Source organism: Pocillopora damicornis, chromosome 2 (assembly GCF_964200805.1).
Source record: "Pocillopora damicornis chromosome 2, jaPocDami1.2, whole genome shotgun sequence".
Classification (NCBI taxonomy): domain Eukaryota; kingdom Metazoa; phylum Cnidaria; class Anthozoa; order Scleractinia; family Pocilloporidae; genus Pocillopora; species Pocillopora damicornis.
In genome coordinates this window covers 27,167,048-27,173,094 of record NC_142671.1, presented here as the reverse complement: position 1 = coordinate 27,173,094, position 6,047 = coordinate 27,167,048, and the positions used below count along the sequence as shown (strand labels likewise).

The 6,047-nt window shown below is 37.5% G+C and overlaps 1 long non-coding RNA gene across 2 annotated transcripts; it reads right to left on the bottom strand.

Moving 5' to 3' along the window:
* Positions 1-2,574: 2,574 nt before the first annotated feature.
* On the bottom strand, positions 2,575-5,724 carry LOC149050562 (uncharacterized). 2 transcript variants are annotated; one of them, XR_016184217.1, is made up of 4 exons: positions 5,150-5,724; positions 3,922-4,193; positions 3,235-3,269; positions 2,575-2,840 (listed from the first exon to the last, which is right to left on the bottom strand). It is a non-coding gene; the product is annotated as an uncharacterized LOC149050562 (long non-coding RNA). The 2 variants fall into 2 exon arrangements; XR_016184218.1 differs by lacking the exons at positions 2,575-2,840; positions 3,235-3,269; positions 3,922-4,193 and adding an exon at positions 4,906-5,043 and having other exon boundaries at positions 5,150-5,286.
* Between the last annotated feature and the right edge of the window lie 323 nt (positions 5,725-6,047).

Below are 6,047 nucleotides of genomic sequence, written 5' to 3'. Positions count from 1 at the left end.
TTATTTCCCGTTTGTAAGACACTTTTTCGCGCTAAGGAAACTGAAATTAAACATTTAAGCTTGGTTTTTTTTGACAACGACTAGCTTCAGAACTCTGGAATCATCTGTTTTTAACTCGTTGGTTTTAACCACTACAATGTGCTGTTGACACGTCGACGTTCCACATTTTGGGAGAGCATTCACTAGGCGTTAATCACAGAAACTATCTTGTAATTGTTTATGGCAAGGCTTTTTCGATGAAATAAAGGCAGTTTGAAATTAAAAGAGTTCCTCTATATGCTTGGTAGTCTATGATATGTACATTTGTGTCCCATGGTATTTTAATGATAAAATTTTCACAATTTCTTTTGTTGAACTGATGCCGGGGTTGCTCTCGCCTTCATAGTAACCAAAAGTTGGTTTCTTTGTTCTTCAGTGTGGCCGAGAAAACTTTTTTTCCCTTACTTTTCTGAGACTTTTTATTGCTGATATCGCTGTTTTTATTTTTAAATGACATGCAAAGTCGAAGTTCAGTTTACGATGAGAAATTTTCCAAAGCAAAACGGCAGAAAAACAGAATTTTTGTCCTCGCGGAAAACATAGTCTTTCCGATGCAGATTGCATGTGTATGTTTCACTATAATGGTAAACTTGTTTGAGTAATTTATGGTGATGTAACAAAATCGCTCGTACCAATCAGAATCAGTTTTCCACGATGGGTGTAACTATTTATAGATAACAATACAAGCGAGTGCAAAGAGATCAGTAGGATAATGTCTGAAAAGTTTCAGTTTATCTAAAAATTCATTACATAGCCTTTTGTAAGCTTTAGATAACGTTAATTGCCTTATTTTCATTTTCCGAATTGGAAACTATTTGTATATGATTATAACCACATTATCAAAAGTGGCGGCAAGAAAATTTCTCACGAAGGAGGGGTTGGCTTGTGAAACTGAAGATGACCTCTGATACAATGTCGAAATACTTAATTTCGCAGCTACATTACGTAAAACAGTCGTGGGTGAAGGGGGGAGGGGAAAGGTTTAAGCGAAAACAGGCTGCACGATGATATAAAAATCTGTGTGGATCCAAAAATTCCGAGAAGTCTTGGGTTGGAGAAATTCGAAGAGAATTTCGTCTTGTCATGAGCGTGGGACAAAGAAAAATTCTGAGTCACCATGAGGAATCGAACCTCAGACCTTCGGATTCCGTGCTCCAATGCTCTACCACTGAGCCACAGAAACTCTACGGTGAACGAGGTCTATTACGAAGTTCATATGACACGCTTCCTGCATACTGCTAGGATCAGCAAAGTCTTGGATTATTTGCAAATGTAATATTTCTATCAGAGAATTTTATCTTGACCATTTCTATCGCGAGTCCCACTTGATTTTTAATAAAAAACCTTCCGTCAAACCTAATCAAGCCACTTCATTAAACGTATTTCCTCGAGTAAGCACCGGAGCGCTATTGTAAAATTTCGGCTGAAAGGAGGGGCGTTTATCGGAAGGAAGGCGCTCAATCAAGAAGAGAGCTTATTAACGAACTATTAATCTGTACTGATTCAGCTGTTGTTGAAACTTTAAAGGCAACAGAAACAGGTTTTCTTCGTATCTAAGAAATTAAGGGAGGAAATAGGCAAGTATTCAGTTATGATACAAGAATAGCCAATTGCTATCGAATACATAACTGTCGCACTAATCTTAAACAATTTACAATATTTTACCAAGGTCCTAAAATTTGGAATTCTCTCCCAATATCAATCACTGGTTTGACTAACTTTTTTACTGTAAAAAGAAAGATGATTCATTTTTTAATGAAATGAGTTAGGATTGGCCGAGCCGCACATCCACATCCACAACTTAATTACAAACATATTGACAACCGAGGTGGCCTCCCCTATAAGCCTGATGGTTTCTTGGAGGTCACCTCACCCTACCATACTTTTAAACCTGTATAAATGCTATATACTAAGTGGCTAATAAATGGAAATTATGATGATGAGGGGGGAGGGGGGTGCGGGCTTTATCGAGAGGCCGCTCAAAATGCTATAAAACGAGACTTTCTCCCGTCAGTAGTCATTTGGAGTTCTAAGCTTCATCTAACAGCGCATATCTAACTATCAGATAGCAGGATTTGTAGAACACCGCCCGCTCACGCTCTGAGAAAAAAAAAATCAATATTTGATATTTAGCTTAATGTGCCTTCTACTGTTATGTCTATCGCTTTTTGTCATCCGGATCCGCCCTTGGTCCTGAATTCGGTAAGTCGTGCCCACGCAAAAAATTCACCAAGGGTGTGGAGTTTCAGCTCTAACCCATGTGTTCCCTTCAAACAAAGGAAGCTGGCGCATGCCGCCTTTTTTATTTGAGGATAAAAGGCCTCGCATCAGGCACTGAAATGACAGGGCGCGAGCTTCATCATTTCTTTCATTTCGACATGCCACCATACTTAGTTATTCTTCTCCTTTCGATAAACATTGTTGTTATAGCGAACGAATGCAATAACTGGTCGTTTTTGCTGCTTTGGGGGCAATAACAAGTCAGTCAAAGAAATTAGTCTGCGGAAAACATGCGTTGTGTTGGGTATGATTTAGTTATGTTCGCTCTTTGTTTTAATTTAATTTAGTACCAAGATTTGTTGAACTTAATAACAAGCTTGCTCATTGCTCACCACCCTTCTATTAACATATTCGAAACAATTTTTTCATTGATGGGAAAACTGCATGATTTCTATCAAGAGAGCAAATGAAGCCTCTACTCAGGCTTTATTATTTATCAGCATCACAAGATCCAGTGGATGGAAGGTGGTCACTGGTTATAATTTCCCCAAGTTTCCATTTCTGGGGTATTCTTGAGCAATCTAGGATAAATATTGAATGGCTATAAAGAGAATTGTTTTAAAATATTTTCGACTTACCATATGATATGAGCTCTGTTCTGTAATAGATTTTGAGAAATTTATGATCGTGAGACGTCTCTCTCCTGCATGCGTACGAACTGTGTGCAAAAATTTAGAACCTGGTCGTTGTTCTGAATTGTTGAATCCCGACAATTAAATCTGCATGACATGACAGGAATAAAGAACATTCACTGTCAGAAAAAAAATGAATGGATTACACTCATTTTTACAAAACAAGAAGCTTTCTGCCTTTTTGTTATATTATGTTTGTAATATAAAACATGCCCTCTGAATCATGTTTAATTAGATTCATTTCAGATTTCCTGGTAAAAACAGTGGTTAACATAATTTTTACCTTGATTTTTGTTCCATAACTGCCAGGACAAAAAACTGCAAATATAACAAAAAGTAGCGTTGTTTGTGTTACTGTTTAGGTAACAGGGAATTGATACACAAGCTGGCTTAGAGGCAAGATGCAACTTTACCACCCAGCTATACACAATTCAACAAAAGGCAACATAAGTCTTAGGCAGTCATTAAATCAGCTAGTTTATTTAAATTGGCTAAATTTCACTCCTAGTAAAGAATATCAAGTCTACAAGTCAAAGAAAACTTTGAAATTGAATACCTCTTAAGATACATGTAGGTGGCAGTCATTTTGATAGTCTTAACCCTTTAACCTCTAAGAGTGACTGGCATTTAATTTCTCATCACAATATCAGCCCCAAATCACATATTAAGGTAATGAGAATAAAGGAAATGGTCACCATTTAGAGAAGCTCTGGATCATGAAACAAATTCTCCTCATCAGCACCTCAGGGAATGTATAGGGAACAGTATGGAGAAGATGCATACTGATGTAAGGGTGGAAAAGGTTAACAAAACTTGATGTTGTTAGGGAAGAAACCAAACTTTTATTGCCAGGCAGTACGATCATCATAGGAAGAATGCATGCACAACATCTTAAATTCCCAATTTTTCTCCTTAGTTGTAAAGTGTATTCTCTCTGCTTTACAAAGACAGTAAACTGTTAAATTCTCACCTGAGAGAAAATATATGAACTGCCAGCTGACCAAAATATATAGGTATTTCATGTAGCAGCTTAATTATCATGCTTTTAGCTCAGCTTCTTACACTGATCAAGAATGGCAACTTTTTCTCCCACACCTGCTTTCTTGCTTCAGTCAACAGAAGGGACTGATAAAACACTCAGGTCATCATGGTATGATCCAAGACATTTTTTTTTCTCTTCTCCTTTTACTTCAAGACAGTGATTTTAATGATAGTCATAGGGTATTGACATTGAATAAAATTCTGTGAATCAGAATGGAGATCACCAGCAATATTTGATGCACATCAACAGAAGAAAGGATATTAGGGAAACCTTCCACGCACCTTCCATGTTACCATCATTAACATGGTACATGTACCTAAAACAGTTATGCTTCAGAGGCCAAACAGGTTTATAGAAGAAACCAAAGGAGGAGGAACCACAGTGACTACTCATTGAGTGCACTCCTTCCTTGAATTCCTCCAGCAAAGCATTCTTAAAAGATAATTAAGGATTGAAAAGATGATATCAAATTACTATAGAGACACTTGCAGAATATGCAAGTTTGGCTCACCTAGCCCCTGGTTGCAAGGCGAAGGATTAACAAATAAACATTGTCTATCTATGTATGGATATACACAAAGTATTTTTTTGGTCTAATTTGCCTTTTTCTTACTCTTGGTCTTCTGTTCATTAAAAGCTCCAGCTTCAGGTGTAACACCCTCTCAAGGTATCTCTTTTGGTGACATTCTTGGTCAGTGTTTTGTTAATTTTCATAATGGTGGCAATTCCACAGAATTCATCCTTGTGTGCTTGATGAAATGACAATCACTCATTTTTTATCATCACTGCCATTTGGCACATTAAATCTCCATGCCAAACTTGGGCAGGAGCCTTTGTAATACCCTTAACACCAATGAATCTCAAACCATTTTTCACACTGCTCCTCAGTCAAACTCTCTTTGTTCACGGTGAACAAGCCACAGATTTTGCAAACAATTTTCAGGTAAATGTAGGTTCGTCAGCATTCCCAGTTGAGATAACAAGTCCTATAGTGCATTGATTGGAACGATTTTATTTCAATCACTTTGCTCTTCGATACTTCAAATTCACCTGCACGATAAATCGAAGGAAATGACCTATCATTTTCTCATTTAAATCTCAAGGGGTTAATTAGCTTCCTTATTGTAATGTTGTGCGAAAATTTCAACGTGCTTACCTGATGCACATGTTGCACGGACATGCATGTAACTTTTCCTCAGAAACTTTTGAGACTTTCCATTGATATCAGACGACATAATTACGCTTTGTCCAAGTCATCCAATAAACTTCCATCCAAAGAAGTGGCATGAACTACACAAGTGTAAACTTTTCATTAAAAGGACAACACCGTTCGTCCCCAACATCGTCTTAGCCCAACACCAACCGACGTGGCGTGTTTACGGTTAGTTCTCTATTGGCGTTGCTCGCCCTTTTGGCTCTTTTGTTTGTTTGTTTGTTTTTTTAACAAGCCTTTTTGTTTTTCATGATATACCTTTCTTACTCTCTTTGAACGACACACAAATCAAACCAAACAAGCCTTTAGCATCCTGGCCTCAAGAGACAACAGTCTGGAATCTGGAATAAACTTGGGGATTTAGAGGACTTTGGTACAGTGGAACACAGAGCTGCACAGAGGGAAACGATGATCGTTAATGGCTGGTTACCACCACAACTGCGTTTTTTGATTCCGCAAAAGAATTTGCGTAAAGACTAACCACGGGTTCCAAATCTAGACAGATATTTGAAGGTTTTCTAAAAAAATTACAAATATCAAAATTACTTCAGGTCTTTGGAAGGAACATCAAACAGTAGCAACTCTAAATTAGAAGCAAATCCTTATTTTCAAAGGAAGTTACCGGAATCCGCCCCCAACACACATTCGGAATAACTTGACACATCACCTAGGCCGTCACGTCATGACCGTCAGTACTTTTTTGGATTTAGACTATCTGAATCGTCTCGGATTTTCTTGTTTGGATTTTTTTTGTTTGAATTTTTTTTGTTTCGACCTTTTTTTTATTTGGATTGTTTGGCTTGTTTGATTTTCAGATTTTTCAAAAATCTGAAAAGAGATC